Source organism: Alexandromys fortis, unplaced genomic scaffold, assembly GCF_014885135.2.
Source record: "Alexandromys fortis isolate MF-2015 unplaced genomic scaffold, M_Fortis_MF-2015_v1.1 scaffold_3, whole genome shotgun sequence".
Classification (NCBI taxonomy): Eukaryota; Metazoa; Chordata; class Mammalia; order Rodentia; family Cricetidae; genus Alexandromys; species Alexandromys fortis.
In genome coordinates, this window is record NW_026067909.1 from 17,110,952 (window position 1) to 17,133,013 (window position 22,062).

The 22,062-nt window shown below is 55.3% G+C and overlaps 2 protein-coding genes across 4 annotated transcripts in view; one reads left to right on the forward strand and one right to left on the reverse strand.

Moving 5' to 3' along the window:
• Flrt1 (fibronectin leucine rich transmembrane protein 1) overlaps positions 1–11,694 on the reverse strand; it is a 73,634-nt gene extending 61,940 nt beyond the window's left edge. Inside the window, exon 1 of the mRNA XM_050136874.1 lies at positions 11,357–11,694. The gene's annotated coding sequence lies outside the window, so the exon portion shown is untranslated. The remainder of the gene's footprint in view (positions 1–11,356) is intronic.
• The window catches only part of Macrod1 (mono-ADP ribosylhydrolase 1), a 142,313-nt gene that overhangs the window by 96,733 nt on the left and 23,518 nt on the right, over positions 1–22,062 (forward strand). The window lies entirely within an intron of this gene.

Here is a 22,062-nt window from a genome sequence, read left to right on the forward strand (position 1 = left end):
CCCCCCCCCCCCCCCCCCCCCCCCCCCCCCCCCCCCCGCCAAGACTAGGCTCTGCCTCCGTGGCCAGATCTGGGTCCCTGCCTGGTTACACAGACCACACCCATCCCAGACCCAGGGCAGATCCAGGACAGGAGGTCCCCAGCCTCCCACAGATAAGGGCTCCTGTCCTGTTGACCTCTTGGGTCAGGGCCGGGGCAACATGCTGGCACAAAGGCTGAGCTGTCTGTGCCTCTGGCCTGGCAGCTGCCCATGGCCAGCCCTTTAGCCACAAAGAGCCCTTTGAGCAGCTGCTGGCGGGAGCAGTGCTCTCCTTGAAGGCCCCCGGCTCTCACAAGCCCTGTCTGTCTGGAAGTCCATCGGCCAGAGAGACAGCTGCCGTGGGGGCAGGGTCCAGGCCCTGCCCTGCTCCTGGGCACATTGTTGCCCCAGCATCCTCCGCTTCATCCTAGGATGCCCAGGCAAAGCAGGCAGCAGACCTGATCAGGGCTTGCTCTCCGGCTTGCAGGACAGGACTTGAACTCCGCTATGAATCAATAACCACAGGCCTCCTCCACACAGGCACAGGAAGTCACTCCTGGGTTGGGGCTCTGCCTTCCTGCTTTCTTTCCCGTTCTTGGTCTCAGTTTTCCCACCTGTAAAATGGAGCTTCCAAACATACTCGGCCACTTCAAAGACTAAAAAGACCCCCACTCCACACCCCACGCAGGTGATTCAAGTAGCAAGATCTTAGAGAACAGCAGCCCAGCTGCGACCCCGCCAGGGACACCACTGCGGAAGGTAAAATGGTACAAGAAAGGGTCCCAAGGCAGAGACCTGGCTTGTCCCCAATACTACATCAGCATGCCGGGTTTCTCTTCTATGAAATGGGTTAATGGGGTATGGTGGCTCACACCTAAAATTCAAGTATTCGAAACAGGAAGATTGCCATGAACTCTAGGTCACTGGGCTACAGCACAAACTCCAGGTCAGCCTAGACCCTGCCTCCAAACAACAAAGCAGGGAGACGGCACCTGTGAAGTAAGCCCGGCGGCCTGAGTTCAATCTCTGGACCCATGTAAGTGTAGAGAGAGGGCCAGCGCCATGGAGCTGTCTTCTGAGCTCCACGTACATTCCACTGTGTGTGTGGAATTAAAACTTACCCAAGCGGTAGTGGATCACGCCTTTAGCCCCAGCACTTGGGAGGCAGAGGCAGGTGGATCTCTGTGAGTTTGAGGTCAGCCTGCTCTATAGAGTGAGTTCCAAGACAGCCATGGCTACACAGAGAAACCCTGTCCCCCCCAAAAAAAAACATATAGGGCTGGAGAGATGGCTCAAAGGTTAAGAGCATTGCCTGCTCTTCCAAAGGTCCTGAGTTCAATTCCCAGTAACCACATGGTGGCTCACAACCATCTGTAATGAGGTCTGGTGCCCTCTTCTGGCCTGCGGGCATACACACAGACAGAATATTGTATACATAATAAATAAATAAATATTTTTAAAAAACATATAAAATAGTAATAGTAATAACGGTAATAATAAACTAAAGGGAACAGTCTATAGATGAGCTAATGAACGTCAGATTCAGTGCCACGGGAGCCAGAGGAGGGGAAAGGACGAGGGGATTGAGAGAAGACCTGCCAAAGTGCTGGAGGGAAGGGCAGGAGATCTGTCAGGTGGGGCTTCTTGCAGGAGGTGTCCTGTGTGGCTGGCTGTGGCAGGGAGCACACAGTTGAAGACTGGTGGGTGACAGCCATACTGGAGGGGAGATGCAGGAAGGAGGTAAGACCATGGAGTCAGCCAGGGCCAGGCTGGGCAGGCCTGAAAGGCCAGGCTCAAGGTCTTGGACTCAATTCCAGAGGAAGTAGGGAGCTACTAATGGTCTCAGAGGCAGCAAGTGACTGGGTTGAATTAGACGTCTTAAAAACACCTGGCTGTGCCTGAGAGGACGAGAAGGGGCAGGGATGAGCGGCAGTCTGCAGGGCACCCAGGCCTTGCTGACACAAAACTCCAGCCTGATCCTGCTACCAGGGCACCGTCACACCTCGTACAGGGGACACTGTGGGCCTGGCTCCACCCATCTTTGTGCGGTCACCTCTGTGAGTCTGTTTTCCCAGCTGCCAAAAAGGGAGGGGCGGCTGGGCAGTGGCGCACAGCTTTAATCCCAGCACTCGGAGGCAGAGGCAGGTGGATCTCTGTGAGTTCGAGGCCAGCCTGGTCTACAGAGTGAGTTCCAGGACAGGTACCAGAGCTACAGAGAAACCGTCTCGAAATTCAAAAAACAAAAAAAAACAACACCAAGGGGGGGGGGGTAGCACGGGTGGCTGCTTCCATAGAGCCTTTATGCCAGCTTGGTTTGTTTTCTTGTGATTTGATTTTGAGGTAATGGAGATAGAACCCAGGGCCTCTCCCAATCAAACACTGCACCACTGATCCCACCGTCCCCCTTCCCCAGCCTGACAGTAAGCGGCAAACTAGAAAGTTCTGCAGGATATAGCCTTGTACTGGGCTTCCTCGCTGTGGCAGGAGTGCGGAGAAGGGAAGGTGTGCCTTTGGGGACAGGGTCAGGAGCCATGCTGAGGGGAATGACTCATACCCCCCCCCACCTGGATGCTGTGCCTTGGTTTCACAGATGCTAGGTTAGGTGAGATGGGGTGCATGGCCCACAGAGCCCCTGCGGCTCACAGAAAGTGCTCAGCAGGGCCAGCACAACTACTATTGCGTTGTTAGTTTTCAATTCCTTCCCACCACTCGCAGAGGGGTGCCTGAATTTTGGTCCTCAAGGATGCAAGGGACTACACAGTCATCTAGTTGTGAGGTCCCCTGTGACTCTCTGCTCCAGAGACCCTGGTCTGTCCCCTCAGAAGCCAACAGGGCTGCCACTGTCCAGCCCCTACGTCTGAGCCCCAAGAGAGGCAGGATGAAGTTCCCAGAAGCCCCAAACGCCACAGCTGTGTGTTAGCTTGCCATCAGTGAGGGCCTTCATGCCATTAGGGCTCCAAAGATTCAGCTCCACCCCCTGCTGTGCCTGTCCAGCTGCACCTCAGTGGACCCTTGCTCCCCTCCTCTGGTACTAGGTCCCCAAGAGATCCGGAAGCCAGAGTGAGTGTGGTGCTTCCCCACGAGAGCTGCCCAGCGACCCAGCTTGGGCTGTAGAAACTGGCAGAGTAAATAATGACATTTCCCCCTCTTCCCGCTCTTCGCCCCTTTCCCTTCCACAAATAAATTATCAACATGCCCAGGTCCCGGCGGAGCGGAGCATATCGCAGGGAACAATGAAAAAGCTTTTAATAGGATTCCAGGAGCTGCAGCCACTCGCTCACCACCCTAATGGAGATTGCTCTGTGACCGCAGGCCACCGGCGCCCTCCCAGGACCCTTGCTGCCCAGCTCCTCCCTAGGGCATCAGTAGTGGCACAGCCCAGCTGAGCCACCTGCTGACGTCACAGGCCAGCGATGTCCTCAGCAGAGTGAACATGCCTCCCGCCTTGGCCCCAGGCCTGTTCTTCTCCCATGATCACACCTCAGATTGTCCCATCTAGCAGTGATGCCTTTGCCTGTTCTGCCACCACAGTCCTCTCCTTTGAGGGGCTAAAAGTGTGTCAAATGACACCACTGCACACAGTGGGGACTCACCTGACCAGGGCAGACTGCCCTGAGGTTCTGGGCATGTGACCCACTATAGGAGGCACAGGTCTGTCAAGTGGGAAGAGAAGGCACTGCATTGGGCCTGGCTCCACCCATCTTTGTACCATCACCTCTGTGAGTCTGTCTGTCTCCTCAGCTGTCAAAAAGGGAGGGGCGGCTGGTGGTGGTGGTGCACAGCTTTAATCCCAGTACTGGGGAGGTAGAGGCAAGTGGATCTCTGTGAGTTCGAGGCCAACCTGGTCTACAGAGCTAGTTCCAGGACAGTCAAGCTGTTACACAGAGAAACCCTGTCTTGAGAAAAAAAAAAAAAAAAAGGAGGGAAGAGAGAGACCCTAATACCGTACCCTCCGTGTGTGCCTCAGTCTCCCCACCTGTCCTTGTAAGGGACCCAGACGAAGACCAAGTACTCCTGAGAAACAAAACTGTTGTCTCTGTGCCTCTTTGTGGCCTTGTGCTTTTCTGCTTGTGCCTTACCTTACCCCAGGAGAGTATCATTCCATCCGTATTGAAGGGGAATTGAGAGCGTGTGCTGTGAGGTGTCACAACTGGCTGTGTGACCTTGGTCTGGTCATTTTCTCTGCTGAGCCTCGGTTTTCTCCTCTGTAAAATGGAACAGTTGTGACGCTTGGCGAGGGTCTTTGGAGTCTCTCAGTGTGGTGCTCTGGGGGTTACACAAGCGTACAGTAAGCCCTCGGGACGGCAGCTTGCGCTGAGGAGAGACCTGGTCTGACCCCAAGGAGCCATCCTCAGCAAAAGGTGACACATGAGGACCACATTCTGCATCCCACAAACTGGCTCTTCCCCCTGCCGTGTCCTCGGGCCTCCTCTCTAGGGAGTTCCCGATACCTGCCTCTCCATCCTCTTCATCAAGACTGAGTCCCAGCCCTCTGGGTGCCAGGCTCCAGGAGCTCAGCAAATGCCCCTATGGCCTCACCTACTGGGGATAGTGGGGTGTGTGGAGAGAGGAGGCTAATTCCCTGGAGCCCTAGGGGGGTTAGTGTCCTGGCACTGCACCCAGCATGGTCTGATCTCAGTTCAGGAGACTCACCAATAGGACTGCAGCATACAGTCTTTGTACTGACCCCAAATGTGTGCCTGGGTGTCCCATTTCATTGGTGTGGAGACTGAGGCACGGAGATAGGAAGTAGGGTATCCAGGGCACTCAGCTGTCTGATAACAGGCAGGATTCACACCCAAGGCCCAGCATTGTGACTGCATTCCCTGGCTGCGGCAGTGGACCCTTCCACGTAGCCTTGGACAATGCTTGTTTTCGCTCTGTCTCAGTCTCTCTTCCCAGTAGGGAGCAAGCAGAAGCTTGTCAGGTGTGTCCTGGAGGTTGAGGTGCGGTACTGCCCAGGCCCTCACTAACCCAAGGGGTAGTCTGAGGTCAGAGTCACAGAGCTGATGGTGGCAACAGGGTCCCTGGAGGAATTGTCCGATTGCAGTGGGGGAACTAAGACTGAGAGTGGGGGGCGGGGAGGGGGGCAGGGTGTGGGGGACGGGGTGTCTTCTGCCTCCGTGACGCTCACTGTCCTGTGGGCACACAGCCCTGCCCACCGCCCACTGCCCGCCCTCTCCTCTCTGCAGTCTCGGGCTGTTTCAAGTGCCCCCTCTGGTATCTCAACCCCAGTCCAGGCAGGACAGTGACCAGGGTAGCAGAGTAAGAACCAGGGACAGCAGCTACCTATACCTGAGAGAGTGAGGTAGTTCACACCTCAGAGCTGGTTCAGGCTGGCTCAGGGAAAACAGAGGTCCACGCCTGTGTGTGCAAGAGAGTGCATGTACAGGCAAGCGTGAGCCTTCAAGAAACATAAGCCTAGGCGCACCTGTCTTGTGCTGATCTGGCCTTGGAGCTGGGGCTTCACCAGACTCCGCCCAACAGCCACTGGCCTGAGAAAAGGAGCAAAGGAGGAAGGGTCCCCACTACCCCCACACCCCCAGAGCAGTGGCTATGGACCACTACATCCCACCCTTTGCTTTAACTAGACCAGGCAACTCCAGGAGTTCAGCTACACTCCCATGATCCTCTGCAACCTGCGATACCCCTGGGGTAGGCTGCTCACCTACCCAAAGTCACATTTCCTAAATCCAAACTAGGTCTCCCAGATCTGACCAGAGGCTACCGCTAGACAGATCCCCACATGTGACCTAGGACCCAAGGCCATGTGTCCTTTGGGCAGGTCAGCCTGGTGGCCTGCTCTGAACTCACCACAGGAAGGTTGGACCTTCTACTGACCGTCACACACAGAGCCCTAAGATGACCATAACCCAACAGCCTTGCTAGAACCCTGAGAGCCGGCACTGAACGTGACACCCAGGACCCTGACCTGTGCCATATCTCACCTTTGTACCCTGAGGTTCACCGTAGCCTCATCCTCCTTCCTCTGCTCCTCCAGGCATCCCTTGAACACTGCCCCCAGGAAAAGCCCACCCTGGCGCCAGTACCCTGCAGCAGTTTTTGAGCCGGTTTCCTGAGCGGCACTTGTGGGGGAGGGGGGACGAGTGGAGGGGCTGTGGGGGACAGGTTTTACAAGAGCAATTCGCTTCTGTAGATAAAAGCTGTTTCCTCTGAAGTCATCCCCCTTTCTCTTCTCTACTTCCCTTGCTCTTGTGAGCGATCCCTTCTTTTCTTTTTTTTTCTTTTTCTTTACAGTTTTCTAAATCTGTTGTAAACTGGTGCCAACGATTAATTCAGGCGGAAGGAGGGAAAAGGGAAAAAAAATACCGCCACAGGAGCAGCCTCTCCAGCCACCCAGGCAGGAGCAGCCACAGGGCTAGTGCTTTGCAACCCGGCCTCAGTTCTGAGCCCTCCCACCTCCCTGCCCCTCACCCAGAGCCTGACGCTTCCGTGCTCTGCCTGGGAGGCAGTGTCCCCTAGTGGTTAGCTGAGCCCTGCACAGCTGAGGCCTGGTACCTCAGAAAACATCCTCTCTGCTGCCTTCTCCCTTGGCCTGCACCCCAACCCTGCTTCCCGGTCTAGCTCCCCTTCCTAGAATCTCCTTGATCACTAACTTCCTTAACTCCATATCACGGCTACTTGTCATGTATAAACCCAGCAAGCCCAGCAGCTGAAGCCCCGAATGGACCAGCCTGGGTACCCCCCAGAGAGGAAGGTCAAGGCAAGTCATCAGCTCCAGTCCCCATGCAACACCTGAGGTCACCTGCCATGGGATCTCAAGGTAGCCCTGCCCTTTTGCCCCGATGTTTCTCTTCCTGTCTTTCCTTGCGATTCTAGTTCATCCTTCCTACCCTCCTTTGGATACATCCTCCCCAGAAGCCACCTCCACACAAGCCTTCCAGGTGGGAGGGGGGTGACTGAGGTCTGGCCTCACACTTGGCTACCGGCTAGCCCAGAGGTACTGAATTTTGTTATCATTATTGTTTTGAGACAGGGGCTCCCTGTGTAGTCCTGGCTGACCTTGAACTATGTAAGTCTGTCTGCTGCCTGGAATTTTCTGAAATCCTACTGACTCACCCTCCTGAGCCCTGAGCGCTAGGATAGAAAGGTGTACCATGGTGCCCGCCTCAGGACTGCCTTTTCGGTTTGTTTTTGTTTGCTTTTAGAAGAGTCTCGCTAAATAGCTCTAGCTGTCCTGAAACTAGCTATGTAGACCAGGCTGGCCTCCAGCTTACAGAGATCTCCCTGTCTCTGCCTCCTAAGTGCTGGGCCAAGGCTGTTTCTGCTCTGGACTCTTGTTACACCTGGCTAGCTTCAATTCTCCAAAGTAAGAGAACAAATGAATAAATAAATGATCTAGAAAGAGGGGATAAGAACTGAGGAACAATCTCAACCTCCCTTCCCCCTGGACATCTCCAAAGTCCTCTCCCTCTGTGGAGTGAGGACACAGCACACACAAACCCCACAGTGGGAGCCCAAGAGCCAGGGCTGTGGAGAATCCAGCAAATATATTCCACAAAGCAAGAGGAAGCCCCAGAACCCTGACATCATCTGCAGTGACTTACCCTGGGGAGCAGCTTGGGCTCTGGGGGCCACGGGCAAGTGGCAGTAAACAGGATCTACCCAGCATATAGGCAAACACAGGCCTGCACAGGGACAGCCATTCAAGACACTCTGTGGTCCAACCGCCGCCAGGGAACACCAGGCCAGCCGAGGGTAGCGGATATGGCAGAGGTGCTGTTCTCTGCTTTGTCCACCCTGACCAACCAGTCTGCCTCTCCCAAGCCCTCAACAGTGCAGGGTGACCCCACCCTATAACAAACAACAGAATGCAGCTGCCCAGGCTCAGAGCAGAGCCAATCTGGGTTGTAGGGGAGATACACCAGGACATAGACACATAGGGTGTCAGGCCTCAAGAGCAACAGCCAGGGCAGAGGCTCCTACTTCCCACACCCTTCCAGAACCCTGTCTCTCCCTGCCATCCAGGGAGGCCTTAGGACCCTCAGGCATGCTTACACCTTCACATAGCACAGCTCATGAGGGGCATGAACTTGAAACCTCTCCCGTTGCTGTTGGATCCTCCCACAGTTACTTGGACTAGGAGGTACTGGTGAAGGAAGCTCAGCAGGACAGTAAGGAGCACTGGTGACCGTGGTAGGGGACTTAGTAGTCCTGCCTGCTTCCACGAGGCCTAAAGAAGCTAGCTGTAAGTGCAGGCCCACAGCAAAGGAAGGAATAGGCTACAGGGGACCCATGCTACTAGGCATGAACTCTGCTGGAGACTTGCAAATTTTACCTCATGGTAGGTGCCCAGAAACAAGCTCTGCTACTGCCCACTTCCCAGATGAGGGAACCCAGGCCCACAAATGTCAGTCTAGCTAAAGGCCAGCTGGAGAGGCAAAGGCGTCCTCCCCAGGAACCACCTAGGTCCTTAAGACCCTGAGCCAGCTTCCCAGTGTTCCAGGAACATAATCAACTGGTATGACAAGATGTTTGATGTCATTTCCAGATCCTGGGATGAGCCAGCCCAGCAGGACACCTCCTGGCACAGCCCCTGGCAAGCCCTTTCTCCAAGATCAGGCCACTTCGCAGTCCTGACTGAGGTGCTGAGAGTCAGCTGGGGATGGCCAACAGATGCCCAGACCCTAAGGCGCATTCAGCAAAGTCCCTGCCCAGCTCCCTACTACTATGGCTGGCTGTGTGCCACAACCTACACAGAAGGTGGCAATGCCCAGCTATCCCCAGAGGCCTGTTCATCCCATTCCCCTGCACCAAAGCATCTGCCTTTGTTTTGTTTTGTTATTTTCCAGAGAGGGTTTCTCTGGGTAGCCCTGGCTGTCCTGGAACTTGCTCTATAGACCAGGGTGGCCTCGAATTCAGAGATTCCCCTGCCTCTGCCTCCCAAGTGCTGGGATTAAAGGCATGCGCTATCATGCCTGGCTAAGCCTCTACTTCTTGATTTCTACCACAGCACTAGGCGTCAGCAGGCTGGCAGCCAGCTCAAGGCCTGCTTCTCCATCTCTTAAACACCTGAGGAGTCAGGCCCACCTAGAGCTCCCATCCCTCCCTCTAACTATACCCTAACATCACTTTGCCAGTCTTTTCTGTGTGCTGTCTTCCCCTACGCTCCCATTCTCAGAGTCATGGTGCCCGTCCCTCCTCACAGCTCACGGCTGTACCCTCCTTGACAGGCAGATTCCTAGAAGGGAGACTGCAGGCCTGGACACACACATAGCAAGTAGCATAGGCTTCAGTCTGCATAGAGCTGAGTCTCCAGGCCAAAACCCTGCTTGTACAGCCCAGACAGCAGGAAAAATGAAGAGGTAGCCCTCTTGCCTCTACTCCCTCCTTTTTAAACACCCTGAGTGGATCTCTTAGGGGCTTCCATGGGACTCCAAGGGAGACACGGTTGCTAACTGGATGGAGGAATCTAACCGCTTAACCTCCCAAGATCTCTGCCCATGCTTGCCCTGCCCTTACAGACAGACCCCAGCCCCAAGAGCAGGACCAGTCAAGACTTAAAGCAGATGGGCTCACATTTTACAAAGTAGTCCCTGTCCCCCAACTAAGGCCCAGGAGGCAGTTATAGCAGGCCATTTGTAACAGGAAAAAAACCTGAGGCACAAGAGGTCGAAGGACTTGCAACCAATGTATTGTAGAGTATGGATGCATGGACCCAAGTAGCTACATGGACTCAGCCTAGGTGAAGTCAGGCCCGCCATCATCTTCGTGTGGGCTGCAGAGCATAGCCTGCCTGGCTTCCACTCCGTAGGGGAGGTTCTGCCTGTAATCTTTCTGAGAACCAAAGTGGGATGTGCATACCTATTTTCTCCACACACACACACCACTAAAAAAGAAAGCCAGTCTCACCTCGCTCCTGGCTTATAACCCCTTTAACCTCATCTCCTCCTGCCCCTCAGACCTTCCAGAGACCCTCGCAGCCAGCCCAGCTAGGCAGCATCTCGTCCCAGGCACTGGCCCTGGCAGGCTGGGCCATTTCCATTTTAAACCTTCGGAGGAAGCCCTGAGCAGTCGCCCACGGCAGGCACCAGCTGACAGGTGATGTTTGTGCCTCTCCTCCTGGGGCTGGCAGGAAGACACGCAGTTGGCTTTCAACTCTAGAAACCCGAGCCTGGAGCCCCTGTGTGCAGTCGCCTTCCCCGGTGTTGGCAGGGAGGGGAGCCCCAGCCCACATCCCTCTACCAGGAGCTTCAGGGGTCCTGGATCCTGCTTTGCGTACACCTCCTCTCCCACCCAAACAGCTTCCCCCAACTCCTAAGCTACCTAGGGGTGATAAAGGGTGGGGCTGATCTCCACCCTCCAAAGGATGCAAGGGCGAAGATGAGGCAAGACTGGACCTTGTCACCCCTCACCTCTGTTCCCGTGTCTTGGCTTTATTTATTCACATCAGACCTCTCACTTGAGCCTCCCGGGCCTGGCATACCCCAGCTGAGCTGTGTTCTCTCTTAACCACACGCCCGGGAGAGCTTAGAAGCCCTCCCGGGGCCCCAGGAAGCCTGGGGCAGCTCCCTGATGTCGCCGCTTCACAACTTTGTCCTCCTCAGAGAGCTCTGATCTACCATGGCTCCCTACAGCTGGGCAACAACGCTCCCCAGCCTTCCGCCCCTGGGCCTCGGATCCCCACGAGGAGGGGCGTGCTCGCGGTCTGTTGCTTCCTTGTCTACAGAGCTTGGGGGTGGGGGGCCCTATGCGCGCCCCGAGCCCGTTAGTCCCTCCGTTCCACCTTTGCAGCCGCCAGGTGCACAGCCTCAGCCCCCGCCGGCACCAGGCTGCCAGTCCACAGCGCGCGCAGGGAGGGAAGTTGGAGGCTGCCTATGCCCCCCTTGAAGTCGTTTTAAAAATAAAACCTCGCTCTAACCGTGACTCACGCGGCTAGTGGGGACGAGAACGCGGCGCCGGGGCCGGCCGGCTGCCCTCGCCGCACGCGCCCCTCACCCTCCTTTTCCCGGGTGCGGGGCAGGAGATGGGACTGACCTGCTCAGCCCGGCGCCCCCCACGGGCCCGGCCGCCATCCCCCGGGTGCAGCCAGAGCTCGGCTCTGGGCTGCAAGCGAGCCCCCGCCCTTTCCAGCCTCCGCTCCAGGGAGCGGAGCCGCGGGCCGCGAACCCCGCGCCTCCCCGCGGCGGGGCCAGCACCACCCGCGTTGGGCTGTCGACTCCCGACCCCTTTACACCACGAACCCTAAAGGCTGCATGTCTCCCGCCACACCGGACCGACTCGGGCGGCGCGATCCGGCCCGATGCGTGCAGCGCGGCCCCCGCCCCGCGCGCCCCAGCGCCCCGTCCCGACCCTCGGCCCGCGCAGCTTGCCTTACCTGAGCAGCGGCCGGGGAGGCGGGTCTCCTCGGGAAACTTTGCGGCGACGGCTGGAGCCTCAGGGGTTATTCCAAGGAGCGGGCGGGAGCCCCAGCCGGAGGGCACCCAGGGGGGCCTGAGAGAGGAGCCCCCGGTGCGCGACGGAGCTCTGTGGCGGGCCCGGGGCGCGGGGCGCGCGGCGGCGCATCTGCCCGGCGGAGCGGCGGGAGGAGTGCGCGGGGTGGCGCCGGGCGGCGGGGTGCGTGTACCCGGGCGGGTGCGCTCGGCTGGGCGAGGGCAGCGGCGGCGGCGGCGAGCAGGGCGCGGGGAAGCAGGCTGTGCGGCCGCCTCTCCCCTCGCGGTGGCGGCGGCGGCGGGGCTGTGCGTGCAGCGCGGAGCGGGGAGGGCGGGAGCGGAGAGGGAGGCGGCGGGCGGGGAGGCGGGGGCGGGGGCGCCGCGCTGCGCACTGGCCGGCGGGACCCGGCGCGGGAGGCTGCGCCGCCGCGCGGGGACTCTGGCCCAGCCCGGGAGAAACGGCGTCCGCGCGTTCTCCTCCTCCTAGCCTCCGCTAAAATGTCTGGGGTGGGGGGCGGGGGAAGACGAGTTGGGGAGCTGGTTCCCCCCCCGCAGGGACCAGGGGGAGGGAGGATCCCAACACCAATCTCCAGGGCGGGAGGGTGGCTAGAAAAAAACGGGGTTCTGGTTCAGGTGCCTCCTCCCCGTACATCGATCCTCTCAGCACCCACTCATTCATCTATCCATATTCATTCATTCTGCTGTCCGCTGGAGCATTCATTCACAAACAGAACCCACCGCCTACTCTGCTTGCCCAGGTAACCCCATTCCTCGCTGTCAGGTGCCCCTTCCGGACTCAGACCCTGCTGGCTTGCAGCCCCTCCTGCACAGGCCCTCTCTAAACCCTTTGCTTTTCTCTAAGCAGGACCCCACTCTGATAGTAGGAGGGCTGGTTGGGTCAGATGCCAGCCCCCACTCTTCCCCTCCCCAAAGACTGACCTTCGAACAACTTAGGTAATCTCTTTAAACCTGAGTATAAAATGGGAGCGTTAGCCACTGACTCCCGGAGGGTTGAGGAGACCTGCAACTGTAAGGTGGTTGGGGGCGGAACTGACACGCTTTAGGATCTCAGAGAAAGTTGTTGTGGTGCCCTGGGGGCCCGAAGTGTGGATGAACCAGAGAGTTATTTAGCAGGGAAAATCGCCATTTGTAGCAACGGGGAACTCTAGCATTCCTCACTGCCCACCTCACCTACCTGGTGCAGACCTTATCACCTTGTGACAGAATTGGGTGGTCCCTTCCAGACTTAGGTGCCGCTAAGCTACTTCGAGCAAGTTCCTAACTCTACTTAGAACACGTGTGAGTTTCCCCACAGCTCCAAGGCCCATTCCTATACCTCCTTATAATCTGTCTAGGACTCCTGCCAACAGACCCACTCCAGGGTCTACCCCACCATCCCAACTCTAGAACCTTCCACAAGTCCAGCGCAGCCTGCACTCGGCATTGTTACCTTCCAAGGCTTCCCAGGCCACCTTCCTCAGGATGTCCACTATCACCCGTGAGGGAGGGTTTGATAATCTGCCTCCCTGCTCTTCCCAGAGCTGCCAGGGGCCTGCTGGAGAGCTGAGGCCTCTGATCCTCCAGCAGCAGCAGAAGCAGCAGCACTGCGTTTGCCCTTCCCACCCCTCCTCTTCACCTCCCAGCTCCCCTTCCTCCTTCCCTGGATTTGTACTCAATTCACTGAGCAGCTATTTTCCTTCCCAATTTTTATTTATCGCCCAAACAGCATTAAACCAACAATAAAGGAGGGAAAATCACCCACAATGCCACCTCCCTGTGGCGTCAACAGCCTCCCTTCCTCTGCTCCATTCCAGGCTTGTCCAGGCACAAAGCTTGCTATAATTTTCACAGAACTGTGGTTTCTGTTCCACCTCCCCAGACCCCCGATGGACTGGGGGGGGGGGGGCAGGGCTCCATCTCCACCGGTTCCTCCATCCTGTCACTTAGCATGTAGCTCAGGAACTCTGTGTGTCTTCCTCTTCTCCTAAACCACCCCCCCCCCTTAGCTCCCTGCCGCCCCGCGGCAGGCACCAGGCTGTCGCCAGGCAAGCACTTGGCCTCGCATGGGGTGGAGAATACGGATGGAACTCGACTTGACAGTCACACTTGCATATCAAAATATCACTATCATAATTGTGGCTGTAATGGCTGTGTGATGTTCCTCCCAGCTGATGGACCATAACTTGCTTAGCAATGTCTCCTGCACAACAATTCAGAGAACACTGGGCAAGTCCACTGTGTTGGCACCGTCTGGGAGACCAGAGAGACCATTACGAGCCAGGTTTCACTGGCCGAAAAGCTGTGATTCTAGAAAGGGGGCCCAGCACATGATCATGGCTGGGCAAGAGCTATCTAAAACAGGCTTCTCCACATGACCCCAGAGACTAGGGCCAAGTCAGCTGGGATACCAGACAGCTTCCTAGGAGCAGCGGTGTTGTCTTGGGTTTGGGGGAGGCCAGGGGAAAGGTTCCAGTTCAGGTGCAGCGGGAGCCCATTGCAGCCCTGCATGCCATAGTGGGAGTGCCTGGGTGCCCTTGATCTGGGGATCAGAGTGGTGTGCAGAGGCATGGCCATACGGACTGTGTAGGAACTTAACTCTGAGAAGTACAGCATCAACCAAAGACTAACTCCCGGACAGTGAAAATGTCCGCCGAGATCAGGAAATAGAGTTTGTTCATCAACAAATACTGGCTGAACCACACTGCATGCTACAGGCTACACGAGCACGCAGGATAATGGCAGCAGATAGAGTTAGTCCTATGAGCTGGGCCCCGGTGGGAGGCTCTCATCCTTGAGGGCAGAGCAAGTCACCCAGTAACATTTTGTGACTTCAGCCTTGAGCTGGCCAAGCCCGAGCTCCTCCACTTGGAGGGAGGCAATGACAAGAACAGCACCCTGCAGCTCAGAGTGGGCCCTCCCACAGGGCAGCAAGGTCAGCCTGGCCCTGCCTGCAGCCTCCCCCCCAGCCGAGGCTCCCTATCACCACCTTCTGTGTGCCACCTGATTGTTCAACAGCCAGTGATGCTCAGCACTGTCCCGTCCTCCCAGCCATATCTCCAGTTTCTTATACTAACGGGGCCATCACAGACTTTTTGTGGTTAATGTGACAGTCTGGAAAGTTCCTGGGGTGGTTTCTACACTATGAATTGTGGAGGTATCTGGACTTGGCAATAATATTAGACTGTTGTCAGCCAAGACTGGGCAAGCCTCAGCCTCTCATAGGCCTGTTCTGGGGTGGGGAAGGAAAGGGTTTCACCCAGCATCACAGGCACCTTACTCTAGGGATTCCAGAGACTCATGGTCACCGACTACCTGTCTCCCTCAAGTCCGGCAATGCCCGAGCATTCTTGGCATTTACATGGCTTTGTAAGCATATGGTCTGTGGGTGAGTTAGCTGTGCACACTGCTTCAGGGAGCACCTGGCTGGCACACCAGCCCTCACCTTCAAAAAGCACTCGGGTCTAAGACCCAGCTCTACTGCGCTTGTCCCCCCTCCCCCGCCAGTCTGTGTCCCATAGGCAGGACACAGAGGGTTGAGGCTTCTCACAGAAGGCAAGGTATCGTTCTATACAGGTAGCATGTGAGTCTCAGGTTAGTGTCTCAGAAAGCAAAACCTTCAACCTAAGGTAAGGCCCTAGAGAGAGATCCAGGAGCAGTCAGAAAAGGGGGCAAAGCCCCATGGCCTGAGGCAGGGATTGGGGGGAGCAAGGAGGAAGGGTCAGGACAGGGGCAGCTGCTGGTCAGGATCCACCTACTGAGCTGGCTCCAGCGCTGGCCTGTCCCCTGACACAAGGGCCCCACTTCTACACACTCTCTCTTCCCTGCCCAATCATTCGCCTGCAGACCAGAGCCTGGTATCCGGCCACTGAGTCCCCACCTCTTTCTCCTTCCTTGTTGGGGCTATAAGTGAATGCTATGGCCTGGGTAATTTATAAAGAAAAAGGGTTGCTTAGTGTAAGGATTGGGTACTTGCCAAGGGGTCACATCTGGTATAAGTTTCCTTACTTATGATTCTACAGAGTCCCCACAGTATCATGCGGCAAGACAGAGCAAGGAACCAATATGTCTCTCTTCTTTTTCTCTCTTTTTTGTTTGTATGTCTTAGTTTAGAGACAGAGCCTCATAAAGCCATTGCTAGCCTCAAACTAGCTACTCGAGGATGACCCTCGATCCTCCTGCGTTTACCTCCCTTACCACACCTGGCTATTTCTCACTTCTTAAAAAGCCAGTAATGGCTCCAGGTAGTGGTGGCACATGCGTTTAATCCCAGCACTCAGTGGGTAGAGGCAGGCAGATCACTGAGTTCAAGGCCAGCCTGGTCTACAGAGCCAGTTTCAGGATAGCCAGGGTTATACAGAGAAACTCTGTCTCGAAAAACAAAATGTAAATAAATAAAAAGCCACTAATGTTGGGGCTGGGGCTTAGCTCAGTGGTAGATCACTGGCTTAGCATATGCAAAGCCTTGAGTTTCATCCTGAACTCCCCCCAAAAAAGGAGAGAAAGTAATTCCATCATAAGAGTTCCATGACCACCTCTAACCCTGATTATAGCCCAGGGACCAGTACCTCGAAATGCCACTTTAGAGATTACTATGTGTTGTTTTTCTCATTCTGGAGATGGAACCCAGGGCCCTGTGGGTGCTGGGCCAGCACTCTACCACAGGGTTACATTTATACCATAGCCCTTGGTTTTAAGATCAAACTAAGGGAGCCGGAGAGATGACTTAGCAGTTAAGAGCATTGGCCTGGGTTCAGTTCACAGCACCCACACGGCAAGCTGGAACCTGCAACTGCAGTTCCAGGGGATCTAATACCTTCACATCAATGCACATAAGATTACTTTAAATAAATAAAGATCAAAGTGTGACTAGCCTTGAACTTCTGGAACTCCACCTCCTGATCACTGGCATTGCGGGTATGCCACCATGCCCTGTTTATGTGGTTGGCGCAGGGGATGGAACCTGGGGCTTCACGCATACTAGGGAAGCAGTCTGCCAACTGAGCCACACCCTGAGACCCCACAAAGTCTTAGAGGAAAAGTACTGCAGTATTTATTATATATGTGTGGGTTTGAGTGTGGGGGTCAGAAGACCACTTCCACATACATGTGGGTTTCAGGGTTGAGCTCAGGTTATCAGAGTTACCCAGACTCATCTTGCTGGCTCCAACAGTCTATTCTTGTGTTGCCCTTGGTGACGTGCTCTGTGACTGTCTTTCATGACCCCACTTCTCAGCTTCTCCTCAGCACTCTCACCTGTTAGAAGCTAGGTAGCTGATGACATCATAGACATGCCTTCCCCCTGGACCACAGTAAATTATCTGCAGGTGTCATGGTGAGTTAGGTTCAGGGCCTCTGGACTCTGGGGATGGGTGGGTGTCTTGGGAGTGGTGGCCTCTTCTCCCCCTGGCCATGAGCTTTTTGAAGGCGGAGCTGCGAGCCCAATGTGGTCTCACAAGTTTACAGGCCCGCCCATAGGGACAGCGTGTCTGCCCATGCTAACTGCATGGGTGGTCATCAGGCTGAGCCAGCCCAGGCCGCAGTGACAGTGTTGCAAAGACGACTGTGATCGTGAGACCGGGAACTACTGAGAATGTTTCAAGGACAGACGTGTCTAGACCCCAGGTCAACTAGCAAGGAGAGTGCAGGGTGGGGTCTTGGTGTAAGGATGCCAACCAAGGACTTGCGGGAGAGAAAAAACATTCCAGAAAGTGTCGGAAACCAGGGCTTGGGGCAGCAGAGACAGGGTTCTCCCTGGCAGTCTGTCTCTCCTGAAGGACCAGGACTGAGGCTGCCTTTCCCAAGCCTCTCACACAACGCCCCCCCCACACACACACACCATGGGAGCTTCCTTTTCTCCCTCTGAGTGACATTACCTCCCTCAAGTCTTTTACTCAGGGCTGCTTCCTCCTCCCAGCCATTATTCCTAGCAAAGGGCATGCTTTTGATGGTGATTTAAACCTGCTTTGCCTCCTCCATCATGTACAGGGATTGGGATGGGAGCTGTGGCTCAGAGAGCAGCGTGTCTGAAGGGACCAGCATGTGTAAGGGCCACGACTGGATGGTGCTGGGCTTGGTGGACGGGGAAGGGAGGAGGAGAGGTTGAGCTGCAGTCCTAACCAGAGGCTGTGCCTCCTGGCTGGGAAGAGGATAAAGAGCAGGCTAAAGGGTAGTGGGGGAGGGACCCCAAGATAGAGGGAGCCTGAGGGTTGCCCTGGATCACCCGAGGGGGAGAAGAGAAAGTAGGTTAATGGTGTTAGTGTCTGGGCTCTGTACTCAAAAGACTCCTGTGGGGCCCCAGCCTGTGGTGATGTCCTTCCCTGTCACTAGCCTCTACAAGGGAGCTTGGTGCTCTCTGCTCCTCCTCCATGCCCCCTCTACCTTCTGCCCCAGTCATAGTGGCTTTGTGGGTTCCACAAGGCCCAGTAACCACCTAACCTAATGGGGGCCATGGAAGACCTGCGACTCAGAACTCCAGAGGCTAACCCTCAGTCTCCTGGGTCCCCTCTGCAGATTTTAGCACCACAGGTCAACTGAAGCCACTACAGGAGGAGGCCCAGGAGGGGCTGAAAGTTTGAGGGTTCCTGTTGGAAGCCCAGGGGCTCCTCCACCAGAGCTTTAATGGCAATTACAGAGCTGGGTCAGGAGACTGGGCATGTTCCAGAACCCACACCGGCCTGCCTAGGTGCTCTAGGGGCAAAGGAGTAGGAGAAAGAGAAACGGCTGCCGTGCCAAGGCCTCAGAACGCAAGACCTACAGGTGCAGTGCTGGAGTTAAGGCTTGGACCTGGATTGGCTCAGTCAAACGTTCTCACCTATGAGGCACAAGTGCCCCAAGCAACTAGCTGGGCCTGGCAGGTTTTGAGCTCGGAATACTAGTGAAGCAGGGCATGTGAGGAGCCTTAGGAGGAGGGGGAGGGGAAGAGGGCCAGTGCCAGCCATGGGGCGGGGTGGGATGGTGTTGCCAGGCAACCACCACGCGGCTGCCACCAAGGAGGGATTCTTAAAGAGCTGAGCAGAGAGGCTGGGCCACTGAGGGCTCAGGCTAGGCCTCGCATACCAATGGCAGCCAGACAGGTCTCCCCCCTCCTCCTGCTTCCGTCATCCCTCCTCCATCCTCCCTCCACAAAGTAGAGCTAGAGCTGGGAGATCAGGAGGACAGAGAGGAGGGGCACCCATGTCAAGGGACCTTGGGGCTGTCTGAGAAGGACCAATTTGAGTTCTTCTTTGTCCCTACATCCCTCACATCCCTCGGGTGGTCACCTTGAGACCTACAGGGCAAGTGACACACTCAACTCCAAGACTCCTCAACATAGGCCCTAAAGCCTACTGGGCTTGTTCCAGCTGAAGGGGCACTAACTAGTATTAGAGTCAGACGTAACAGGTCTCATCTCTTCCTGGCTGAGCAGCCTTGAGCAGTTTCTGACCCAGGAGCTGCCAGCCCCGCAGAGGAGGTAGGTTCCCAACCAAGCTGTGTTTGGTGGCAGAGGAGTCTTTCTTGTTATCTAACTTAAATTTCCCTTGCAGAAAGTGGTCCTTGCTTTTCTCCTGTCTTTATTGCTTCCCTGGCTTCAGAAGCAATGGCAGTGGGGACTCAGCTGGGTAACTGCCTGTCTCTTCCTTCTAGAGATCACTTTCCCAGCCATACAGGGGAGCCGAGTTCCTGGGGGGTTGTTGAAGCATCCTCAGAGTATCTGCCCCCTCCCCCTGTTAGAGCGTTTTATTCTTATGGGTGGCATCTGGACAATAGTCCAAAGTTGTGCCTGGGACACAGAAGTCCTGTGGTACCTCAAGGTGCAGGGAGCCTCAGCACTGGATGGGTACAGGGGCACATTCCAGCTTTAACGCTACGTTTCCATGGCTCTCTTCTACTGGGCCTTATATAGCACCAGCACAGCCTTCCTGTTCACTCCCCAGCTCCAGCCCCTTCCATGCCTCTCCGTGGCCATGAGGAAGAACCTTGGTCAGACCTGTGGACCTGGATGCTTCCTCTACCCTCAACTCAATCACAGTACTCTCTCCAAAGCTCCTTCCACCTGAGACCCAGGGCCTCATTCTCCACCCCATCCCCTCTGCTCACACACACACACACACACACACACACACACACACACACACACACACACAGTCCAAGAAATGTCTGTGAATGGATAAGCCATGGCCTGCTTGGTCTGCAAAGGGCGGTTTTGTTGGAGAATGAGGGAATGACTCGACAGGTACAAGACCACTTGCCTATGCGGGTATAAGGGACCTGAGTTCAAATCCCTAAGACATGGAAAGGCAGATGTGACTGCATGCGCTCCTGTGCACACTGTGAGGGATGGGGGAAGATGCCGGTCACCTCCAGTTTCCTGAGAGCTGCTGTATCAAGGAATAAGGCAGAGCAGGGCAGAGCAGGGCACCAGTGCCCTCTGACCTCAGCCTGCACCTGCACACATTCGCTGAGTAGTTCATATTGTTTTTAATTTTAAAGATTTTTTTGATTGACCTTACAGTGTTGGGGATGCCATCTGTGGTCTCAAGTGATGTTCCATCACTGGGTGACACCCCACATCCCCATCTCAACCTTTGAGACCCACAGATGAAAAAGGCTGCCACAGGCTGCCTCACTGGTAATAACCCACCAGGCAAAGGAGAAAGTGAGGGCTTTACAGACCCACTGTATCAGGAGGAATGGAAAGGAAATAAACAGGCCTAGAAGAGGGATATGCAAAGGATATTTTAGTGGGTGGTCAGGGAGGCCCCAGGACAGTTCCTCTGAGACCTGATGGATAAGACAGAGACAGTTGAAGGAGAACTGGGAGGAAGTGGGGCAGTGGGAGCAGTATGTGCAAAGGCCCTGGGGCATGAGCATGCCAGACCTATCTGAAGAAGAGAAAAGAAGACAGGAAATTAGGGGGAGCGAGAGTGGGGTGCAGCCAAGCGTTTCTGGAGGAGAATATGGATTTTATTCTAAGTGTAATAGGAAGCTATTTGAGAGGTTTAAGCAGGGAAGTGACATGATCTAATTTATATTTTAAAACGATCATCCAAACAACCACTTTGGAGAGCAATTTGGCAATAACTAGTGAAGTTAAAGATGCCAGCCTGCCCGGAGAAACGCTGGCACACAAACGGGGTGGGCAAAGATGCCCCTGCCATGTCTGCAAGAGGCCAGGCTGGGCCACCCATCTGCCCGAGTAGAGAATGGATGCTGTGTGGAGGGGTAGCTCCCTGGGAACATGGCCTTGACAGTGCAAGCCCACCTAGAATATCAGTGTTTATATACAGGACAGTGATAGATACTCACCAGTTCCAGGGCACACACAGCAAAACAAGAGAAAACAATGATTCCTTAACTGGGCAGTGGTGGCACACACCTTTAGTCTCAGCACTCTGGAGGCAGAGGCAGGAGTATCTCTGTGAGTTCAAGGTCAGCCTGGTCTACAAAGTGAGTTCCAGGACAGCCAAGGCTGCATAGAGAAACCCTGTCTCAAAACACAAAAGAAAGAACCCACACTAATCTGTCATCCCAGCACCAAGGAGGCTGAGGCAGTAGGCAGCCTGGGCTATACAGCAAGATCTTGTCTACAAAAGATCAAAAGGGAGGCGTGTGCTGCTAGGGAACTGGTGTTTCCATGAGGTAGCACTCACTGTTCTGTGACAGTATGGGTTTGTCTGAGGAGACAGGGTCTCTAGGCCAGGCTGACCTTGAGCTACAGAACCTCCTTCCCGCCTCCACCTCCCAAGTACTGGGATCACAAGCATGCACCACTATGCCTGGTTTATACAGCGCTGGTGATTAAACCCGGGGCCCTGTGCATGCCGGGCAAGCATACAACCCAGCTGAGCTACATTCCAGCCCCAAGTAATGAGTTTACTGGGGTCCGTGGTAGGTCTTTTTCTGTTGCTGGAACTGAATACCAGAGGCCCAGTGATTTCTAAGGAACCGAGATTTACTCTCATGATGGCTCTGCAGCCTGGGAGCTTCCGAGTATGGCAACAGCTCCGGGTAAAGGCCTGGTGCTGTGTCCTTTAGGGCCCACAAGATCCTTGGTGACAAAGTAAGGTGGCAGCTCCAGTCACTCAATCATTGAGTATGGTGGCACACACCTGTAGGCCCAGCATTTAAGAGGTGCAGGCAGGAGGATCAGAAATTCAAAACCGTGGTCAGACAGTGAACTTTAATCCCAGCACTCCAGAGTCAGAGGCAGGCAGATCTCTGATCTGAGGCCAGCCTGGTCTACAGAGTGAGTTCCAGGACAGCCAGGCTTACACAGAGAAAACCTTTACCCCCACCTCCTAAAAACAAACAAATAAATAAAAACGACAACAACAAAATTCAAAGCTAGTTAACAGTGGGGACCACCCCCCATGGAGCCACGGGCTTGTGTTTAATTAGCTTATGTTCGGGCCACATTTACACAGCTAGTTTGAGGCCAGCCTGGGCTACATGAGACCCTGTCTCAAGAACCAAAACCAAGCCGGGCTGTGGTGGCTCACGCCTTTAATCCCAGCACTTGGGAGGCAGAGGCAGGTGGATCTCTGTAAGTTCTAGGCCAGCCTGGTCTACAAGAGCTAGTGCCAGGACAGGCTCTAAAGCTACAGAGAAACCCTGTCTCGAAAAACTAAAAAAAAAAAAAAAAAAAAAAAAAAAAAAACAAAAAAAACCAAAA